Source organism: Hyaena hyaena, unplaced genomic scaffold (assembly GCF_003009895.1).
Source record: "Hyaena hyaena isolate Hyena2069 unplaced genomic scaffold, ASM300989v1 scaffold_24, whole genome shotgun sequence".
Classification (NCBI taxonomy): domain Eukaryota; kingdom Metazoa; phylum Chordata; class Mammalia; order Carnivora; family Hyaenidae; genus Hyaena; species Hyaena hyaena.
In genome coordinates, this window is record NW_024080656.1 from 2,954,443 (window position 1) to 2,978,859 (window position 24,417).

Below are 24,417 nucleotides of genomic sequence, written 5' to 3' on the forward strand. Positions count from 1 at the left end.
AATGAGAAAAATAGGTTCAGGGAAGCTAGTAATTTGACCATGATCACACATCTAGTATGAGATGGCCTCTGGATGGGAAGTTACAATGTAAATTCCTGACCAGGACTCATTCCACATCTTTCAGATATGGCCAATCATGCTAGTGACATTTGTTTCTATCTTACAAAGACAACTTCAGAGCAGTACAGAAATTAGATGACTATCAACTGACTTTCTATTACTTCTTACCAACGACAAGTTTTCTCTTAAACTACATTTGCATCTCTGATGGGAAATAGGCAAGAAAAGGATGCAGACACAAGTTCAAATTAGTCAATCATTTGCTAAAAACTGCTGAAGCTATGTCTGGGAGAAGTTAAAGACATTTTTTTTTTTTTTAATTTAAATGTTGAGGGGCATCTGGGTGGCTCAGTTGGTTAAGTATCTGACTCCTGATTTTGGCTCAGGTCATGATCTCACAGTTCCTGAGATCAAGCCCCCCATCAGGCTCTGTGCTGGACTACTTAGGATTCTCTCTCTCTCCGCCCCTCTCCTGTTCATATGAGCTCTCTCTAAATAAATAAACTTCAAAAAAAATAAAAATAAAAATAATTTACATGTTGAAATAAACCCCAATATATATACCCTAATTATTACAATCTCTGTGCTTAGGAATTAAGACTCCCTGAATTCTATGACAAATTTTAAAACTCAAATTACTAGCCAAGCAATGATAGTTACAAATTCCCTATTATATTCTCTCTACTGATCCAATACGGTGATCCTATATTGTTTCACCTAGAATGAGCTATTTACAAGAGAAAATACAGTTAAGAGCCATCTGTGAAATTCTTACAAATATTTTTACAGGATAACAAAAAGCTTCAAGACACTCTTTCAGAAAGAGCATACTATTCAAAGGGAAGAGACCAAAGCAGGCTAGAAAGAATAACAACAAAATACTTATCTTTCACAGAATTTAATGGGAATGTATACAAGAAACAAGATGAATGTGACCAAAAGGTCTGTGCAAGATATCGCTGTAAAGCTAGGGTATACATTATTTAAATGTATGAGGATGACAAGCCTTCATTTACTCATAGTTCAGCAAATCACAACTTCACAAGTGGTACTACTAAAAATTTAAGGATGCAGCAGTTCTCACCTATTCATTTAAATAGAAAAGAACTGAGGCCCGGAGAGGTTCAGTGACTTACCCAGTGTCACAACCTGGGGGTGGGATTCAAACCCATGTCTTCTCTCACTTCTCCTTTCCTCTGAAGGATATATCTAACAAGGCTTCAGGGGACTAAGTAACTGGCAGAAGAGTTCAAAGGATATAAAAGAAATAAAAGGCATCCCTTATGTCTAAGAGCTCCAATCAAGTTAATTATTAATTATAATTAACTCATATAATAATAATTACACACCAGTGTATAATTAACAGCCAAAATAAATGTCACAGACAAATGACCTCTCAGGAGAAAGCTCAAAATCAAAGAAAAGAATTATTTCTCTTCCCAACAACCTTCCATTCCATTGTTTCTAAATGCTTAACTCTTCAACAACATCAAGAATTTCCTCAAGAATTTGGACCTTGAGGGTGTTATGCTGAGCGAAATAAGTCAGGCAGAGAAGGACAAATATCATATGTTTGCACGTATAGGAGGATTAGGAGGAAGTTGACGGAGGAACAAGGGGGAGAAGAAGGGCGGAAATGGTGGGGGAAAGGGAGAGAGGCAAACCATGAGAGACTCTTGAATGCTGACAAAAACTGAGGACTGATGGATGTGGGGGGGAGGGGGGATGGGCATGGAGGAGGGCACTTTGGGGATGAGCACTGAGTGTTATGTGGAAACTAATTTGACAATAAACTATTTGTAAAAAAAAAAAAAAAGAGTATCTAATTCAGTAAACATTTAAAAAATTAAAAAATAAAATAAAATAAAAAAAAGAATTTCCTCAGCTCCTTAATTCCTCCATATCTCTGCAGCACAAGATTCTATAAAACGTCCACCCCCAGGGCTGCTACCAGTTTTCTAAAAACTCTCAGTTAATGTAATTCTATTTCCCTATGTCTTAGAGAGTACATTCTCTTTCCTCAGTGACTTCCCTTACCTATATTTGATTGTACTCTTGGAATCACCTAAGGCTAAAACACAATGGGATAGCAGAAAGAATACATCTTACATAAACAATTCAAGTTATGGCACTGCTGAGAAAAGGATAAATTAGCTTCTCTTTGACTTCACTTTCCCTATGTACAAAACAAAAGTGATAACTGAAACTATTCTTTTTAAAGGGTTGTTTTAAGAATCAAGCAAGAATGTGTAAGAGTGCTTTATAAGCTGTTAAATGCTCTGGGCCAATTCAACTCTTAAGCCCTTACGTTTGAAATTTATCTTCTCTCAGCCTGAGATCTCTGTATACTGCTTTGGCAAGTTTGTATTCCCCTGGGGCTCAGCTATCACTCTTCTGCATAAAATATAAAGAGCAGAAAGAAATCTTCTGTTCTGAATCTTGGTCCCTCACCTATGAATTTCCTGTCCTTGCCTGGCTGTTCCTTACTTTTGTGCAATCCCAAAGATTCTCTCACAGTCTGGGGTAAAATTTATTGTAAATGGTCAAAAAAAAAGGAAAACTTTTCAAATGAATCATCTTCACATTCAATATCACAACCAAATTTTCCATATTCTGAAAATGTTTTCTAACATTTCTACCAGAATACTTATTAGACATATTCTAAATTTTAAAAAAGTTTTAATTTATTTTTTAAAGTAATCTCTATACCCAACATGGGGCTTGAAATCACGACCCCAAGATCTAGAGTCACATGCTCTTCCAACTGAGCCAGCCAGGCACCCCCTGAATAAAAAAAAATGTTTAAGTAAGGAAAAAAGGCTGTTTTTCCTAAGTTACAAACAGAAAAATTCAACAGATGATAATAAAAATTCCATACTATGTAATACCAAATCAGTGGATAGAGATTACTTATGTTAAGAAAGCAATTTTTAACAGCTATTATTACAAAATACAGTACTAACGTGTTCTGAAATTGTGACGTACATCACAATATTACAACTTTGTGAATGATTTATATCATTCAAAGAGAGGCATCAAGACTTTTTCTCTCATTCATTTGCTTGCTATATGATTTCTTGAACAGAAAGGAATATGGTTACTACTCTCTCAATTCATGTAATCTTTCTCATCCATGCTATAGCCTAGATAACACATTTATAGACAGATGCACATAAATGCCATTCGTGATGGAAGGAAAAATGCTTAGAACCAATGTGATAAACCAATATTATTAAATGATAAAATCTGAACAAACACCACAGATTATTTTTAAAGTCTTCAACATTTTAAGTCAGTTTCTTTTAATATTACTTTTGTTTCTTAAAAAAAATTGTTTTTAATGTTTTATTTATTTCTGAAAGAGAGAGAGAGAGAGACAGCGTGAGCAGGGAAGGGTCAGAGAGAGAGGGAGACACAGAATCTGAAACAGGCTCTAGGCTCTGAGCTGTCAGCACAGAGCCTGATGTGGGGCTCCAACCCATGAACCATGAGATCATGACCAGAGCCAAAGTCAGACACTTAAGCGACTGAGCCACCCAGGTGCCTCCTTTGCTAAGAGTAACAAAGCAACAAAATACATACCATGTAAAAAAAAAAATTAACTTGTATTTTAAAAAGTATACAGTAATATAAAACAAGATAGCAGCCAGAACACTGACCTCTAAGTCTGTGGCATATATCATGAAGTTGCTTACTGCTTTCCTATCTTGATCTGAAACATCTTTATTATAAGCTGTTAAATTCTGAAAACACTGCACATGTAGTACTTGTCAATGAGTTCAGTCAAGCAAAACCCAGCTTCATTTTGTATTTTTAAAAACTGAGACTCACATCTGTGCTATGACCTAAATTTAAAAAAGGAAATGAAAATTCAGTAGGAAAATAAGCTATGAGAAGGTAACTTTCTCCAAAACAAGAGCACTGAGGTTTAAGATATTATTAACAAAATATAAACCCTATTACACATCTAAAAACTAGGTTTTAGTTTAGAAGCAAGATTTTAATTTTTCAAATGAGTTGATTTTTTTATATTTATTTTTTAATTTTTTTAAATGTTTTATTTATTTTTGAGAGTGAGAGCGTGAGCAGGGGCAGGGGAGAGAGTAGAGAGGGGAAGAGAAGATCTGACACTAACAGCCATAAGCCTGATCGGGGCCTTAAACTCACAAACTGTTGAGATCATGACCTGAGGGGATGTTAGACACTCAACCAACTGAGCCACCCAGGTGCCCCAGGAGTTGATTTTTTTAAGCAATACACATTTATAGTTTTAAAATTCAAATTCAAAAAGGTTTTTTTTTTGAAATAGCAAAGTGTTCTCCCCTCTGAGGTAATCTCTATTTAAAAACTCTCATGTAAATTTTCTAGGCATCACAAATATATCTATGCTGTATATACTTGTCAAATTATTAAAATCACTATGTTTCAAATCATTAAAATGTCTTAAATATAACTTTTAAAAAAACAATTAGACTGGTTGCTCTAACCATTCAGAGCTTAGGTTCAACACAATATCATTTATAATGGTGAAACTGGAAACGACACTCATGTCCAATATTATATGAAAACTCCAAGTAATCAAGTTTATTCAAAATATCTTCTAAAATACAGTCAGTTAAGGGGTGCCTGGCTGGCTTAGTCAGAAAAGTGAGCAACTCTTGATCTTGGGATCTTGAGTTTGAGCCCCAACTCAAATCTCTTTAGTAGAGATTACTAAAAAAAGAAAGATTTAAAACAATAAAAAATAAATAAAATGTAGCAGTTAAAAATCAAGTGTAGAAAGTTTCTAAGGCCATGGTAAAAAAGGTCAGTAAGTTAAACCAAAAAAAGCCCCATAAAACTAAACTAAGATACAAGCTTATGTGGATTTTATATCTCATTTACACCAAAGATGCATTTTATTTTTCATCAAAAAAAATTTAAGTTTATTTATTTATTTTGGGGGCAGGGTGGGGCAGAGGAGAGAGGGAGAGAGAGAAGTCCAAGTAGGCTATGCGCTGCCAGCACGGAGCCAAACACTGGGCCAGCAAGATCCTACGAATCTCAAGATAGTGACCTGAACCAAAATCAAGAGTCAGACACTGAACCGACTGATGCCCCCTCCCCAAAATTCATTATAAATACATACATACATACATACATACATACATACATACATAGAAGACTGGAAGAAAATACCATGTACAGAGATAAATTCTGAAATGAGAAGACTGTAGATTTTGTTATGTTGGGCTTCATATACTACAGTCACACAGCTTTTCAATAACAAGCATATCTTATGTTAAAAAAAAAAAGAGGGGTTATTAGAAATCCATCTTCAATTCAAGTTTAAATAGAACAATTCATGAAAGGAGTTCTACTAGCATATTCTAATAGCTGTAACAAGTAGGTTTACTTAATATAACTTCTATGACCATGGAAGACTGGTCAATACTATTGTCATATAAAGTCCATGAGCTTTGGGTCAGGGGAAAATTGGGTCTGAATCCCAACAGTACCAGTGGCTTTACCCTGGGCAACTTACCTAACTAGTCAGAGCCTGTTTCCTGCAGTGTAAATTAGGGATAACAATATCTGACTTGGGAGGATTGATGTGACAGGTAAATGTCAAGTGTGTGAAGGAATTCAAGGGGCTGGCAAATATAGTCATAAATTGTCAATGCCATTATTATTGATATTCAGGCAGGTAACAACTGTTTAATTTCAAACTCAAATAATTTGCAGTCTTTTTCAAAATGGCTTCTAAAGTGCCCAAATTGCTCTTTACCCAAATGTAGGATTTACTGATAGGTGCCTAACTATAGAAACAACCATTCATCGGGCGCCTGGGTGGCTCAGTCGGTTAAGTCTCCAACTTCCACTCAGTTAATGATCTTGCGGTCTGTGGGTTCGAGCCCCACATCAGGCTCTGTGCTGACAGCTCAGAGCCTGGAGCCTGTTTCAGATTCTGTATCTCCCTCTCTCTCTGCCCCTCCCCAGCTCATGCTCTGTCTCTCTCTGTCTCAAAAATAAATAAACGTTAAAAAAAAGTTTCTTAATTAAAAAAAGAAACAGTCATTCATATGGTTAGTACTTGTTATGGGGGCCAAAATACAAATATACACATAAACATGTACCAAAAGAATACCTTTACTTATAAGCCGGTAGCATGTAGCAGTTAATTATCTAAGAAGTTTTACAATTGTAAAAAGTCCTAATAAAAGCCAAAATATAAGAAAGAACAGTTGGGAGTGCTTCACTTTCTGCAAAATCTTTATATTTCATATACCAATATATCATCACTATTTATTAATTTGGACAATTTAGGTCTTGTATGGAGGTTTTGTTCTAAGTCCTATTAAACTATATGGGAAAAGATCCCAAATAATTCCTTTTAGCAATGTACCATATTTTACAAACACAGATTAAAGTTCTGATTTTTCTTCGTTTATTTGTTACATCAAAGGCCTACTGATTATCTAATTGGTCCTCCCTGACCTCATGGGCCTTCCAAACGAATAGGCCAGATAGCCACAGACCATTAAATACAGAAAGTGAAGTGACGGGAGCAGAAACATTGCTATTTACAGAAGCCTGAGATGGGTGAGGACAGAGCTCTGATAAAGGTCATGTGTGACCTGAGCCTCCAAAGATAAACACAGTTAGCCAGGCTTAAAGACTGGGAAGAAACTAAAGACAACCAGTATTTCTCTAGATTAAGTTCCCCCACCTCAAAAAAATCAACACACCTATCAAATTTAACATTGCTTTTTTTTTTTTTTAAACTCATTTCAAAAGGGGTCTGGCAATGAAAAATCTATTCAGTTTACAATGATTCAATGGTCATCCAAATAGTAAATCACTCACATCAATGGAAAAAATATAGAAAGAATTCAAATGACTACACAAGCAGGCAGAAAGTGGTAGGTTTTTGGTGTGTGGAACACAAGGTAATGCACAGGAAGGAGAAAACATTCCAAATACTTAAAATTGACTTTAAGTCTGGGGGCTCTCAATGCAAAAAAGCAAGAAGACCTAGGAGTCTTTACAGAGGTCATCTCCCTCGGCAACTTTGCCTGTGCAACTTCAGGCAAAAAGACCAAGAAAACAATGGACTTCATTAAGGACTGGGTTGGAAATGAGATAGAATACACTACCTTGCCCTCAATAAAAACATGGCCTATCAAAACCAAAGTACTGTGTACAATTCTAAACACTAATTCAGAAGCAGTAGGGTACAGTGATTAACAGATATGCTCAAGTCTAACTTTCTGCCACCTACCATGTCACAGTTCCATCACGTATAAAATGAGAGTAGGCATACCTACGTCGGAGTTGTTCTACATGTACAGTTAATTGAAAAAGTGTAATTTTTTAGCATAGTACCTAACATGTAAAAGCATTCCCCAAAATGGTAGCATTACTCCTACAAAGCAAGAAGTAATCTCCCAGAGAAAAGCCATTAAAATATTAAGAAACATTCCAAACTTTGATATGCATTAAAATCACCTCAAGGGCTTGTTGAAAATGTAGATTCCTGAAAACCATTCCTCCCAGGGATTAATTTTACAAGTCTAAAGTAGAATGTAGTCATGCTCTGGCCCAAACATCAAGAATTACTTAAGTAAGAGAATCAAGGTACTGCCCTATTTAAAAAAAAAAAAAGGCTGAAAACTAGTATTCTTCCATATAAAAAACTGACCTAAAACAGACTGAATGTTCAAGAGGAAATACAAACATGTTCAGCAAGTTCATTCATTCAACTAACATTCATTAAGTACCCACTATGCAGAGAGTACATCCCCATTTTCAGAGTTTAACTTCTAGCATAGGAAACAGAATATTTTAAAAAAATAGGAAAATTCCAGATAGTGCAAAATGTTATGAAAAAAATTAAAAGAGAATGGAGAGATAACTGGGGAGAAATTTCCTCAAAGAAACAACATCTGAACTGAAACCTAAATGACCTGATGGAATCAGCCACAGCAAGATCTGGGAGAATACTGAAGCCACAGGGTACAGCAAGCTCAAATGCCCTAAGGCAGGAACAAGCCTAGCAAGTTCCAGGCACTGTCCTAGTGTGTCTAGAACACAGGAACTGACATGGCCAGGCCTTAGGGTACTAATTTAGGCAGGGGAATGCAATGTGAGTTAAGGGAAGGGGGCTGTTCCAGAACATGTAGTTTGGATTTTGTTCTGAATGTAACAGAAGGCTTTCCAAAAAAAAAAAAAAAAAAAGACAACATAATCTTATATACACTTTAAAGGATCTCTGGGCTGTGGTAAGGGGGACATACCATAAAAAGCCAAAGTGGAGGCAGGGAGACCAGTAGGTTACTACAGCAGGTCAGAGATGGTGAAAGTTGGCAAAGGTAGAGGCAGTAGCGATGGGAAGTAGTGGCCAAACTTAGAATAAACCACTACAATTTAAGGTAAATAAAAGAAAAAAAAAAAAAAGAACTAAGCCACAAAATGAGCAGTAAACACCTGGGACTAATTACCCAAGAGATACAGAATACAAATAGATTTAAAGGTTTTAAGTAAATTCATGACTAACAGACGTAAATAGATTATTAGCATATTTAGTGTACTTCCTAGACAGTACTCATCTTTTGAAGCTGAGAAGAAGGGGACATATCCTTTTCTTTTGGCACCACCAAGAAGGCACTGGACTAAACAGGCATACATCCAACACTCGTAAGTGTGATTCATAAAGTAAAATCTCTCAGGACCTCACTATCAGAGGCCTGAACAGCTGGTTGGCATTTGGAACATAGTGTAGCTATGGAACAGAAATAAAGCTTTACCTGAATCAAATCACTAAATTAGCAAAACTCTTTTAAACTTCCTATTGTCGACTTAGGCTACTCTGTGCCTGCTCTCCCAAGGGTTAAACAAGAAAACCTTATACGGCCACACAATGCATATTAACTTCTTTATATTATCATAAAAGTTTGGGAGGAAATCTTTTAAAACCACGATTTTAATCACGGTTTGGCAAACATACAGTGAATATACCCTAAAAATTGAGGTCCAAAAGTCCCTATCTATTAAAATATACATTTTGTTACTCCAAAATACCACTATTTGAAAAAGCAAGGTTCCAGAAAAGCATATGCAATTATACCATTTTGCAGTAAAATGTCTAACTGCAAAAAAGAAGTCTGGAAGGATATAAACCACTACTAACATTTTAGTCATCTCTGGATGGCAGGATTATTAATGGCTTATTTTCTTGTTTGTTTATTAATTGTAATAATTCTCCAATTATTACAAATTACTGCATATAAGCAAAAATATTCAGTTGCAGGTTACATAAAAGGTAAAAAAAAGAACTTCAAGAAAATATATTTTCATTTTTCTAAATCAGCAGGATTCCAACTGTGGTATTACGAAAAAAGATCTCAACTGCACACATCGGAGAAATTTGTTAAGAAGAGATCCATGTTATACCACACAAGGATACCCCTTCAAGGAAGTAGCCCAAGCCTAAGTACTCTTCCCGGATTTCATAAGGGGCAATCAATTAGCACATACTTCTTTTCTCCTTTTTGCCATTTACCAAAGAAACACCTCAATCAGTTCCCTGGGACAAAAAATTTAAAAAAAAAAAATTTTTTTTAAACACCAGCTTAGGGCAAAGAGGAGGTTTGGTCCCCTGTCTCTATGCTGTCACGGAGGGTAGCAGGGTTTGAAGCAGGCTACACTAGAAGAATCTGCGCGGCCGGCTACCTGAAGTGAAAGGGAACACAAGCTTTCGGCAACCTCCAGTGAATAGGGTCTCAAGACTAAAACACCGGAGAGGTCTTCTACACCGTCCAAGTTACTGTGCTTGTAGACCTGGCCACGGTTTCTAACAATAACACCTAAAAACTGGAAGGTCTCCTCAACAAACGCAGATACTACGTGCGTGAGGCGCATCCGGCTCTCCAGGCAAAGCCAAGACATTCTACTTAAGGCCGAATCTTCGATTTTGCAAACTAGGACAACTGAAAACATCCTATTGACTTCTTACAGCTAACAAACATTATGTTGGCTAAAATCCTCACACACACACACACACAGAAACGGACACTTCGGAAAACTTTGGCTTTAAACTGCAACACTGGACTTTACGTACTCCGGTAAACAGTTTATCGCACATTATTTGTCTATAAAGGGTACTGCCTCTTCACTGTCAGCTCTGATTCTACTAACTGGACAAAGAAAAAAGGGAAATACTTTAAACCCACACCACAATAAGAGCTAAAATACAGCTCCCGCTATCTGCATGGCAGCTTTCCTTGCTCATCAATCACAACAAAGGACGCATCCTAATGACTTCATCAAACCTAGAGAAATAGAGGTAAATGACAGTGTTGGATTTCAGGGTTTGTGGGTTTTTCCTTTCGGCTACGACTCTCTTTTTTACTCCCTTATACGCCTCCACCCGAGCTGACGGTCTTGCCCTAAAAATAAAACCACCCGTGGCTACTGTCCACTTTCCTGCTAAGCCCCGACTCTGGTTTCCTGCAGAGAGAGCCAAATTGCAGGTTCTCTGCCTCGCTCTTCGCCGGGGGGCGAGGGATCGGCAGCAGCGGGCTTCTCCCGGTGCAGAGTCACCAGCCCGGCCGGAGAACCACCGAGCCCGAGAAGCCAGCCCCGCTATGCCGCAGCAGCCGCAGCTCCCCAGAGCCTGAGGAGCCCCCAGGAGAACAGGGAGAGGGGAGGGTGGGCCGGCAAACGGCGGAGATAGAAAGGGAGACACTCACCCGCCCAGACAACAACCAACGGGGCGGGGAGGATGGGGGCCGGGATCCAGGCTCGGCAGAAAAACCGCCTGAAGCTTCCGGAACGCTGCGGCTGCTCAAGACGCCGCGACCGCTGCTGCTCCTGGCCGCTGACTTCCTCCCCTCCTCTGTTTTGATTCGACTGACCACGTCACTCTAAGCCACGAGACCCGGATCTGCCGGCTCCCGCGGGCGGCGGCGCAACAGATTGCAGCGACTCCGAGACCCAGCGGCCCGCCTGCGGAGCATGCGCGCGCCCCGCGCCTGCCCAGTGCGTCGGAGAGGAGGGGCAGGCGCGAGCGCTACGAGCGCAAGTGACACGCCATTCGTGGGGGCGCACGCGCGGGGGTTGCAGTTCCGGTTGGGAGGGGTGGGGCCGAGCGCTGTAAAGTGAGGAGGGCGAGGCTCCGTGTCTGTTGAACTGGCTCGCGTAGCCTCTCTTTCGTCTTTGGTGAACAACGTCCTTTGCTGTGCGTTTCCCTTTGCCTGAGCTGGTGGCTTTTTCTGACTCGAGTCCTTAGAATAGCGAGGGTAGAAAAAGAGATGGGCGCAAGTTCATGTCTGCTGAGAAAGGGTACCTCTGTAGAGATTTTTTTTTTTTTTTTTAAGATCACTCAGGCCTGGGTGAAAATTGGGGGACGAGGATTTATTTTGATGCACAAAAGTATGTCAGATGTAGCAGTTTTTGATCCTCTTTACATTCCCTGATGTTTTTGCACCCAGAAAGCTGTCTAAAATTAAGCTTAAGAGAAAAAGAGCGTAAGTCACCAACAATGGCTTGCTGGTCGGGAGACAGTGAACGGGTTGGGAGTGGCAGGGGTAAGCTTTGTTGAGCGAGAGCCCTAAGCTTTAATTGCAGGAATAAGGATACTATTGCTTATAAGTTAAGGGTTATATAATAATAATATATAATAATGAGTAAGAACCTCACTTCTTTTTGGGCCAAGTTGGTGCTTCCTGCTCTCCCATTCTGGCCGCCTTAGTCTACCAGCTAAACCTTTGGGGCCCCCAAAATTTCCCAATTTGGCAAAACGTAGAGCTACTCTGTTTGTTAGGCCCAGGAATTAACAAACTTTAATTAGAACAGGACCAGTGGGTGGGAATGTAAGCTGGTGCAGCCCCTCTGGAAAATAGCGTGGAGGGTCCTCAAAAAATTAACAATAGAACTCCCCTATGACCCAGCAGTATCGCTGCTAGGAATTTACCCAAGGGACCCAGGAGTGCTGACGCATAGGGGCACATGTACCCCAATGTTCATAGCAGCACTCTCCACAATAGCCAAAACATGGAAAGAGCCTAAGTGTCCATCAAAAGAAAAATGGATCAAGAAGATGTGGTATATCTATAAAAAGGAATACTACATGGCAATGAGAAAGAATGAAATCTGGCCATGTGTAGCAACATGGTTGGAACTTGAGGGTGTTATGCTGAGCGAAATAAGTCAGGGAGAGGACAGATACCATATGGTTGCACATGTAGGTGGATTGGGAGAAAGCTAACAGAGGACCATAAGGGAGAAGAAGGGGAAAAATAGTGGGGGAGAGGGAGGCAAACCATGAGAGACTCTTGAATGCTGAGAACAAACAGGGCTGATGGGGGTGGGGGAGAGGGGAAGGGGGGTGATGAGCATGGAGGAGGGCACTTGTTGGGATGAGCACTGGATGTCATATGGAAACCAACTTGACAATAAGATATTTGTAAAAAAAAAAAAAAAGGAAACCAACTTGACAATAAACTGTTGAAAAAAAAAAAAAAGATGTTCTCCCAAAGCTTTTACACTCTTAAAGAAAAAAAAAAAAAAGAATAGGACCAGCGGCAAAGTAGAAGTTTAAGTTCCAAACAAAGATTTCACAAAGGTAGATCCTCTTTGCCTATCCTCTAGATGAGGTGAAAGTTAGCTGTAAGAAAGGGTCTTCCTCACTCTTAGTGACGTCAATGAATTTCAACTCAGCTACTTTACCCAGTAAATCATTTCCACTAACTGAGTCACTTTCCGCAAATTAGTAATATAATCTCCAAGTTATTTTTCATGTATAAATCTTTACACAAGTAAAGATTTCTAGAAAATTTAAGGTTTCTGGTAAAACTCCAAAGTGTTTCGTAATTAACAGATTACAGTAAATAGAAGTCAAACTTCTTGGCCCTTAATCTGCCATCTTGAACTCGACTCAAATTTAAGAGAGCTTGAGGTGGAATCTAAGGCCCTAATTAAGTTCATATTTACACTATAGCAGAGGATCTTGAATTTGTGAAACAAAGTCTTGGGGCGCCTGACTAGCTCAGTCGGTTAAGCTTCCGATTTCGGCTAAGGTCATGATCTCACGGCTTGTAGGTTTGAGACCTGCAACAGTCTTTGTGCTGACAGCCTGGAGCCTTCTTCAGATTTTGTGTCTCCCTCTCTCTCTGCCCCTCCCCTGCTCATACTGTCTCTCCCTCTCTCCATCTCCCTCTCAAAAATAAACATTAAAAAAAAGTCTTATATGCTTGAGTGCACTCCTGTACACAGACGTATTTGAGAACACAGCTGTGTTTTAAAAAGCAGTATGTCACAACTAGAATCATACGGGTTGTTGCAAAATTATCAATACTTGCTTTAATAAAGTAAATTACAGAAAAATCAAGATGTTAGAATCCTTGGTAGGTAGCTTCCGAGGTAACTCCAAAGATTCTCACCTCTGTAAATATAGTCCTCCTACAGCCCTTTGATTCAGGGCTAATCTGACCCATAGAATACAGCTGAAGGTGTGTGACTTCTGACGCTAGGTCATAAAGGCACTGATTGCCCCTTTCCACCTCATTCTCTTGGTTTGCGTGCCATAGGGGAAGTTAGTCTACACACCACTCCATTCAAGCAGCTCTATGAAGGGAACATGTGGAGAGGGAAAAAAGCCTTCACCAGCAGGCACACCAACTTATCAGCCATGTGAGTGAGCTACTTTGGGCTGATCTTGTAACCCCAGTCAAGCATTGGATGACTCCATCCCTGCCCAGCATCTGCTCACAATCTCATGAGAGATAGAAAGGGCCAGCTTTACCCACAGACAGTGATATGGAATCTTATATAGTTTTTTGCCCAATCATAAAGTTCAACCTTTCTAAACTTACAACAATAGAAAAACAGAAAAAGTGTGTGCATAATTCTGTATATAAAGTAATTTGAAGAATAACATAGACTTCCCACCACAGTACCTGGGACACAGTAGATACTGAATAAATATTTATTTAATGGACCCATAAAAGACACACCATTTGAGGGGTGCCTGGGTGGCTCAGTCAGTTGAGTGTCCGACTTTGGCCCAGGTTATGATTTCATAGTTTGTGGGTTCGAACCCCATGTCAGGCTCTGTGCTGACAGCTCAGAGCTTGGACCTGCTTTGAATTCTGTGTCTCCCTCTCTCTCTGCCCCTCCACTACTAGCACTCTCTCTCTCTCTCAGAAATAAACATTAAAAAAATACTCTTTTTTAAAAAAAGACACGCCATTTGGAAAATATTGGGAGTAAATATTGATAAAGGAGTAACACGATAATATATGAAGGACTCACACAAATCAAGAAGACATTACTGCCACCAATACTCATGTAGGTATAGAGTATGAACTGATGGCTTACACACAAAATGGAGATACAAATAATATTTGAAAATCTTTAATCTCATCAAAAATGCAAATAAAAGTAAGGTTTACTTTTTTAACTACTTTATGAGACTTTTTAAAAAGATTTTTTATTTCTTACAAATCAAAACCACACTGAGATACCACCTCACGCCAGTCAGAGTGGCTAAAATGAGCAAATCAGAGGACTCTAGATGCTGGTGAGAATGTGGAGAAACAGGCACCCTCCTACACTGTTGGTGGGAATGTAAACCCGTGCAGCCCCTCTGGAAAACAGTGTGGAGGCTCCTCAAAAAATTAACAATACAACTCCCCTATAACCCAGCAATAACGCTGCTAGAAGTTTACCCAAGGGATACAGGAGTGCTGATGCATAGGGGTACATGTACCCCAATGTTCATAGCAGCACTCTCAACAATAGCCAAAACATGGAAAGAGACTAAGTGTCCATCAAAAGAAAAATAGATCAAGAAGATGTGGTTTATCTATACCATGGAATACTACATGGCAATGAGAAAGAATGAAATCTGGCCATGTGTAGCAACATGGATGGAACTTGAGGGTATTATACTGAGCAAACTAAGGCAGAGAAGGACAAATACCATATGTTTGCATGTATAGGAGGATTAGGAGGAACTTAACGGAGGACTGTGGGGGACAAGAATGGGGGTAATAGTGGGGGAGAGGGAGGGAGGCAAACCATGAGAGATTCTTGAATGCTGAGAACAAACAGGGCTGATGGGGGTGGGGGAGACAGGAAGGGAGGTGATGGGCATGGGGGAGGGCACTTGTGGGGATGAGCACTGGGTGTTATATGGAAACCAACTTGACAATAAACTATTTTAAAAAAGATTTTTTTATTTCTAAGTAATTCCTACACCCAATATGGGACTCAAACTCACAACCCTGAGATCCATGTTCCACTGACCAAGCCAGTTGGATATCCTGCAGATATTTTTAAATAGGAGTACCTAATATTGGTGCTGTTAATACTACTAATAGAAATTTAAGTTGGCAGTTAGCTTTTTGGAAATCAGTTTGGCAATATATATGAAGTTCTATAAAAATTTCACATCAATTGGCTCAATTTCACTGTTAGGAACTTAAATAATTTAAAAGTTAATAATATTATGAAGATATTAATAAAATAAAAATATATGGGGCACCTGGGTGGCTCAGTCATTTAAGCGTCCAGCTTCGGCTTAGGTCATAATCTCATGGTTCGTGGGTTTGAGCCCCGCATCAGGTTCTGTGCTGACAGCTCAGAGCCTGGAGACTGTTTCAGATTCGGTGTCTCCCACTCTCTCTGCCCCTCCCCAACTAGTGCTCTGTCTCTCTCTGTCTCAAAATTAAATAAAACCAAAAAAAATTTTTTAATAAAATAAAATAAAATAAAAGTATAGGAATAACTTATATGAACAATGGTAATGGAAAGAATAACTTTGTTACATTGTATGTTATGATCTAAGAAATTGAGGATAGAAATAATTTAAAATAGAAAGATTTTAAGAAAGTTAATCACATTGTATAAGATGGAGAAAAAATCTAAAAATAATCCACACACATAATGATAATAGAATGGATAAATATGTTAAATTATATGTTTGGGCTTAACAAACTTGAAAATTTCTTCCCTTTCTGAACCAGATCCTACTTTGATCTAGAGGAACAAAGTGTTTGTAAATAATATATGCTTTATATATTCATAAAAGCATTCTGGAAGATATTCCTAAAACTATTGACATTGATTACTAGGGTTAGAAGGTGGGTGGAGATGAGGAAGTGGTGAGAGAATTCCTTATGACTTTTTACCCTTTGGTATGGTTTGAATTTTTACATAGCCATACATTATTTTTACAATGAAAAGCATTACTAATTTTTTTCACTTTTCTTTTTTGCAGTTGTATTAGTCTGCACAGACTACTGTAGCAGAATACCACAAACTGAATGGCTCAAACAACGGAAATTTATTTTCTCAAAGTTCTGGTAGTAGGAAATCCAAGATCAAGGTACCCACAGGTTTGGTTTCTGGTGAGACCTCTCTTCCTGACTTACAAATGGCCACCATCTGACTGTCCCTCACATGGCCTTTCTTCTGTGAACAGGCCCTCCTGGTATCTCTTCTTATAAGGATGCTAATGCTATTGAATTAGGGCTCACTCTTATGACCTCATTTACCTTTAGTTACTTCTTATAGGCTCTGTCTCCAAATAGAGTCACATTGGGTGTTAGGGCTTCAACACATGAATCTGAGGAGACCTAATTTAATCCATAAAGAGTGGTTACACGTATATAACCTGAAATTTACCATTTTAACCATTTTGTTTACACAGTTCTATGGCATTAAATACATTCATGTTGTGCAACTATCACCAACATCAATCTCCAGAACTTTTTCATCTTTCCCAATTAAAATTCTGTATTGTTAACACTAATTCTCCATTCTCCCTTCTCCCAGTCCCTGGCTATCATTCTACTTCCTATCTCTGTAAATTTGACTACTCTTGGTACTTCATGTAAATGAATCATACGGGTTAGCTGCTGACTGGCTCGGTCAGAAGAGCATGTGACTCTTGATATCAGGGTTGTAAGTTCGAGCCCCATATCAGGTGTAGAGATTACTTAAGTAAAACTTAAAATAAATGAATCATATAATGTTTGTCCTTTTGTGACTGACTTCTTTCACTTAGCATAATTAAGGTCATCCATGCTGCAGCATATAGCAGAATTCCTTTCCTTTTTAAGGCTGAATAATATTCCATTGTATGTATATACCACATTTTATTTATTCATTCATCTATTGACAAAAACTAGGGTTGCTTCTAGGGGCATCTGGGTGGCTCAGTGAGTCAGGTATCTGACTCTTAATTTCGTCTTGGGACCGAAATTAATCCCAGGCTCATGGGACCAAGCCCCACATCAGAGTCCGTGATGAGTATGGAGCATGCTTGGGATTCTCTGTCTCTCTCCCAATACTTCTCTCCCTTGCTTGTGGTTTCTCTCTCCCTAAAAAAGCAAAAACAACAACAGTGACAACAAACTTGGGTTGCTTCCATCTTTTGGCTTATTGTAAAACTGCTATGAACATGGGAGTATGAATGTCTATTTAAGTCACTGCTTTCAATTCTTTCAGACATATACCCAAACTTAAATTGCTGGATCATATGGTTATTCTGTTTAATTTTTTGAGGAGCCATCATACTGTTTTCCACAATAGCTATACACTTTTACATTCCTACCAGCAGCATATAAGGGTTCCAGTTTCTCTACATCCTCACCAACACTTGTCAGTTTCTTTTTTTTCCCTTCCATATTAGCCATCCTAATGGGTGTGAGGTAGTATATCATTATGGCTTTGATATGCATTGTCCTGACAGGGATGTTGAAAATCTTTTCATGTGCTTATTGGCAATTTGTATATACCTTCTTTACAGAAATGTCTATTCAAGTACTTTGCCCATTTTTAAATTATGTGGTAACTTCTTTGTTGTTACTGAGTTGTAGAAGTTCTTTATATATTCTGGATATTAATCCCTTATTAGATACATAATTTGGAAATATTTTCTTTCATACCATGGGTTGTCTTTCCACTCTATTGACTGTGTCCTTTACACAAAAGTTTTAAATGTTGATAAAGTCCAACTTATCTATTTTTTTCTTTTAAATGCCTGTGCTGTTGGTGTCATATCCAAGAAATATTGCCAAATCCATTGTCACGAAGATAATATCATCTGCAAACAGAGATAATTTTACTTCCTTTCCAATTTGGATGACTTTATTTACTTTTCTAACCTAATGGCTTTAGCTAGGACTTCCAGTACAGTGTTGAATTCACTAATTTTTTTAAGTTTATTTATTTATTTTGAGAGAGAGAGAGAGCATGAGTGAGATAGAGGCAGAGAGAGAGGGAGAGAGATAATCTTAAGCAGGCTTCACACTGTCAGTGCAGAGCCTGACACAGGACTTGATCTCTTGAACCATGAGATTGTGACCTGAGCCAAAATCAAGAATCAGATGCTTAACCAACTAAGCCATCTGGGCACCCCTCATTAATTTTTTAATTTTGGCTACCATATAGCCTATGGAAAAATGCTTATGAACCTATTGTTATGGGGGGAAATGACACAACATGTACATTATGATTATACCTGAGTAAAGAATATTAACACTAAAAAGGGGGATATTAAAAAATAAAGATGGTTATGTTAGGAAATTAGATCATTCCTGATCATATCACGTTTGATATTTTAAAAATATATCAGCAGCTGAACTACAGTCTAAACTAAGCATATTAAGAATTACCATGTTTTGGGGCACCTGGGTTACTAAGTCAGTTAAGCTTCTGACTCTCAATTGCAGCTCAAGTCATGATCTCATGATTTATGGGTTTGAGCCCTGTATCTGCTCGGGATTCGCTCTCGCTCTCGCTCTCCCCCTGCCTCTCCCCTGCTTGTGCTCTCTCTTTCTCTCAAAATGAACACTAAAAAAAGAATTACTGTCAGTTTTTTTTTAAATGTTTATTTATTTACGTTGGAGAGACAGAGAGAGAGAGCACAGCAGAGGAGGGGCAGAGAGAGAGGGAGACACAGAATCCAAAGCAGGCTCCAGGCTCTGAGCTGTCCGCACAGAGCCCTACGTGGGGCTCTCACTCACAAACCGTGAGATCACGACCTGAATAGAAGTCAGACACTTAACTGACTGAGCCACTCAGGCACCTACTGTGTTTTTTAATATTAATATTCTGACGGTATTGGGCTTTGTTCTTAAGATTAATCCGTTCATTCCAAACGGTGTTTGAGATTGATGTTTTATCTCAGGTTTTTTTTCTTTTAATGTTTTATTTATTTCTAGGAGAGAGAAAGAGAGACAGCGTGAGCAGGGGAGGGTCAGTGAGAGAGGGAGTCACAGACCCTGAAAGAGGCTCCAGGCTCTGAGCTAGCTGTCAGCACAGAGCCCGACGCGGGGCTCGAACCCACAAACTGTGAGATCATGACCTAAGCGAAAGTCAGACGCTCAACCGACTAAGCCACCCAGGCACCCCTTATCTCAAATTTAAAAGTTTTGCACCTATTGGGGCGCCTGGGTGGCTCAGTCGGTTAAGTGGCAGACTTCAGCTCAGGTCATGATCTCGCAGTTTGTGGGTTCCAGCCCCGCGTCGGGCTCTGTGCTGACAGCTCAGAACCTGGAGCCTGCTTCGGATTGTTTCCCTCTCTCTGCCCCTCCCCCACTCCTGCTCTGTCTCTTTCAAACATAAATAAACCTTTAAAAAAAAGTTTTGCACCTATTAAAACAGTTTACAACCTGCTAAAATGCCTAAGATAATTTGAAGCTCAGAAAGGTTTATATTCTTATGTTTTAATAATTTGTATGATATACTTAAGAAAGATCTCTAGTCTCTACTATATTTGCTTCCAATGCTTTTACAGTTTGCAGTCTTCTCTTTAGTGACTATAATTAAATTTTTTAATGTGCTGAAATTAAATTTTTTTCATTTAGTAAAATATTTCCTATTTTCCTTTTAAAGTTCCTTTTTCTTTTAAGCCTGGGTCATCTTCAGTTTAGCAGGTTTTGTTGAATGCATACTGTGTGTTGGGCACTAGGGGTACATTTATGAATATGAAAATCCTGTGGCCTATGGAGAAAAATACAGATCCAAACATTTAAGGAATGTTCTAATTTCTTCTAAATTCTCAATTAATTTTTATATGTAAACTCTTAATTTACTTGGGATTAATTTTGGTCAACAATGCCTCTACAGTTTTTTGAAAGTTAATGAGGCACTGCAAATTCACATTAGGGCTGTTTTATTATCCAGTGTAAAACCTTCATGTTAGCCGGTTGAAGATAGTTTTATACAACTTAAATTCAAGAGAATTAGATCTTTAGAAAGTATATTCACTTTTATAGTCATCAGAATAAATCAAATTACTCATATTTCGGAGAGTTTGCTGTTTCATAACTATCATGCTATTTCCTCAGATAGAGAACATGAATTGTATCTTCATAATTTAAAACTGCAAAGGGAGAAGTGCCTGGGTGGCTCAGTCGGTTAAGCATCTGACTTGCTTTCAGCTCAGATGGTGGTATCGAGCACCCTCATTGGGCTCTGTGCTGGGCGTGGAGCCTGCTTAAGAGCCTCTCTCTCCCTCTGCCCCTCCCCTGCTTGTGTGCATACATGCTCTGTCACTGCCTCTCTCAAAAAAAAAAAAAAAAAAGCAAAGGGAATCAAACAAGATTTTGGATGTTCATTTTTTCTATATAATAATTAATAGATAATAGTCTATTTACTAATTTTTTAGAAAGTAATAAAATTAACGTAAAATTTCTAGAATGATTTTTCAAATTTTCATGTAATAGATACGAAGAAGGGGACTTGATGAAGAAAAATATCAAAATTTCTTGAGTAGTAATTTGAAGAAGAAAGACATTTAGCATGAAGAAAATAAAAGGCAAACTATGTGTCCTCTGATCTTGCAGATTATGCTTAAGTAAGTGTGGATAATGTTTAATAAGTGTAGAGAAGTAGTGTGATAGCTTCAGTATGGTTGCCCTTTGCCCTTTCATATTTCTTCCTTTTTTTTTCAGTTTTTATTTTGAGAGAGAGAGAAAGAGAGCATGCACACAAGTGAGGAAGGGGCGGGGGGGGGGAGGAGAATCCCCTCACATTTCTTCCTTTTAGGAGATATTACTTAGGGGCACCTGGCTGGCTTAGTTGGTAGAGCATGAAATTCTTGATCCTGGGGTTGTAGGTTCAAGTTACACATTGGGTGTCGAGATTACTTAAAAATAAAATCTAAAAAAAAAAACAAACAGAAGATATTACTTATTTCATTCTCTGGAACACATTAAACACACACACATAAATAAAGCTAGAAGAGCACCTGGGTGGTTCACTCAGTTGAGCATCTGACTCTTGATTTCAACTCAGATCATGATCTCATGATTTGTGAGATCAAGCTTCATGTCAGGCTCCAAGTTGACAGATCAGAGCCTGCTTGGGATTCTCTCTCTCCCTCTCCTCTCTCTCTCTCAAAATAAAAAATTTTTAAAAAAGCAAACTAGAGATTATTGAGTTTATTTTTTTAATGTTTTATTTATTTCTGAGAGAGAGAGACAACGTGAGCAGGGGAGGGTCAGAGAGAGAGGGAGATACAGAGTCTGAAACAGGCTCCAGGCTCTGAGCTGGCTGTCAGTACAGAGCCTGAAGCGGGGCTCAAACCCACAAACCATGAGATCATGACCTGAGCCGAAGTCAGATGCTTAACTGACTGAGCCACCCAGGCGCCCTGAAATTATTGAGTTTTGATGTTATTAAGCTATGTCTGCTTTTATTCCCCTGTCTCCACATAACTGGAGTTAAGTATTTCAGTCACAGAAGTATTTCAGCCTCTCTAAATGTTAAAAGATAGCATCTTCTGTTATTGGGATGTTCTTTCTCCTAATGTGATACATAGAATTATAAATCTTGAAGGGACTCCAAGCATTACAGAAGGATTTTAAGTGCCTCTTTCTATTCCTGGCTATTATCTCTTTGTCTGACTAAGTCCACAGACTTTTAGCTTCAGCCATATTCCAAAATGGCACACTAGCAAAGGCTGCAAAAATTATAAAGAGGAGGAAACAGAATCAGGGAAGGGTCAAGAAGTGCAGGAATTCCATGGGGTCCCTTCCATGGCCCCCTATTTAACTTTCCCTTACTAGTGAAAATCACCACTATTCTATGCACTTTAAATTTTAAAATGCAGTCTTCCTATATGTAACAAAGATAAATAAAGGTAGATATACAGATAGTACAAAAATCATAAAGTGAGTTCCAAATGAAATTGTTAAAGAGAATCTAAATGTTAAACTAATGGGAGACTAACAAGGTGAAAAGATGTTCCTTTCCTGAACTAGGCTTTAATCTAGTATCAGCTATGACTAGAAATCCTGTGGCTCTGGGAAGGAAGCTGTGTGCCCTTGAGGAGAAAAGATCATTGGAAAGTAAACTGGGATATCAAGGATGCTCTGGAATGTTCATAGTTTCAATCGTATAGGATTATGGGTCAGCAACATCCCAGGCATTTAATTAAATGACACAATATATATTAAAATGCTATGCAATGAACCAGACTATTAAAAAACCAATTAATTCTTTTTTAAATTTATTTATTCTTGAGAGAGAGAGAGAAAAAGAGTGAGAGAACAAGCAAGGGAGGAGCAGAGAGAGAGGAAGAGAAAGAATCCCAAGCAGGCTCCACACTGTCAGCAGGGAGCCTGATGTGGGGATTGAACCAATGAACTGAGAGATCATGAGCTGAAATCAAGAGTCAGATGCTTAACCAATGGAGCCACCCAGGTGCCCCCAAAAAACCACCAATTCTGAATAATTTGTAAAATTAGTCTTATACACGTATTTACAAGTCTCTACCACAAATGTTGCACTTATGCTTCTGATTGTATGAAACAGAATTTAGAAGGAGTCCAACTCAATTCATTGTGTCAGGGGTTATTTCATTTTAGGTGAAATAAGATCCTGTTTTTGAGCCCACAGTGAAGAATACATGGTACTAAAGACTACCGTTCCCTGGGACACTTGGCAGGTCAGGGGAGCATGTGACTCTTGATCTCCAGGTCATGAGTTCAAGCCCCACATTGGGTGTAGGGATTACTTAAAAAAAAAAAAAAAAGACTATCCTTCCATACCCCATTCTGTGTTTGAAGAAGCGTCAGCTTTTGGAGTCTATCCCTCCCCCATTTGGTCTAGTGAGAAGGACCAGTGGAGAAAATTAGCACTACCACCACCATTATCCCCTTCCTCATATAAAGGAAAGCAGAAACTATGAAAGTTGTCTTTTGCAGGGAATACAGTATTTTAAAGAGAAGGTATTCTCTCTCCTTACATTGTGAGGGGGAATAAAGAATTTCCCCCTTCCTCAAGACCAGGAAGGGAATTACCAAAAGAATCATAAAGTAGGGGTGCTTGAACCCTCTGAACCATTACATGCTTCAGTAAGTTGAGAATCAGAGATTGCCTCTGGTCTAAAACTTGCTAAGCCATTCACCTGATACTGCTAGGGAATAGAAAAAGAGACATGAGGGGCACCTGAGTGGTTCAGTTGGTTGAGCATCTGACTCTTGGTCAGGTCGTGATCTCATGGTTGTGTGATGAAGCCCCCCATTGGGATGGAGTCTGCTTGGGATTCTCTCCCTCTCCCTCTCTCTCTCTGCCCCTCTCCTACTTGCACTCTCTCTATAAATTAAATAAATAAACATTTTTTAAAAAGAAAAAGAGACATGAGAGGGGTGTCTGGCTGGCTCAGTCAGTAGGACATGCATGTCTTGATCTCAGGGTCATGAGTTTAAGTCCCACATAGGGTGTAGAGCTTACTTACAAATAAATACATAAATAAAATTTTACAAATTAAAATAAGATGTGAGAAAGTGGGTAAAGCTGAGAGAAGGGGGTGTCAGCTGAGTAGAGGGGCAATCTACATTTCTATGTTCAGAATGGCAAGTTTCCCAAGAGTCAAGTTTTACCACATGGTATAGCAGGGCCCTAGATAACTGCCCCATCACACCTGCACAAATGTACATGCAATGGATACCCACACAGGCTATATATTATCTCCAGCTCAAGCAATCTAAAGAAACTCTAATTCCAGGGGCACCTGGGTGGCTCACTCAGTTAAGCATCTGACTTTGGCTCAGGTCATGATCTCATGGTTTGTGGGTTTGAGTCCTGCGTCAGGCTCTGTGCTGACAGCTAGTTCAGAGCCTGAAGCCTGTTTTGGATTCTGTGTCTCCCTCTCTCTCTGACTCTCCCCTGTTCATGCTGTCTCTCTCTCTCAGAAATAAATAAAACATTAAAAAAAATTTTTTTTAAAAAGAAGGAACTCTAATTCCAAATTCTGAAGAGAGAAGAACCAATTAATCTAATTTAGTCTACTCCTGGTCCAATTGGCTAGGAACTGAAGAGCAATATTATGTGTGAGCAAACTCTTGGAGCAGCAGGTAT

At 38.9% G+C, this 24,417-nt stretch overlaps 1 protein-coding gene across 4 annotated transcripts in view; it reads right to left on the bottom strand.

Moving 5' to 3' along the window:
- The window catches only part of SMIM14 (small integral membrane protein 14), an 85,149-nt gene extending 74,097 nt beyond the window's left edge, over positions 1-11,052 (bottom strand). For 3 of the 4 annotated variants that reach the window (XM_039227023.1, XM_039227022.1, XM_039227020.1), the window contains exon 1: positions 10,791-11,052. The gene's annotated coding sequence lies outside the window, so the exon portion shown is untranslated. The remainder of the gene's footprint in view (positions 1-10,790) is intronic. The other variant, XM_039227019.1, reaches the window with a different exon arrangement.
- Positions 11,053-24,417: the final 13,365 nt, after the last annotated feature.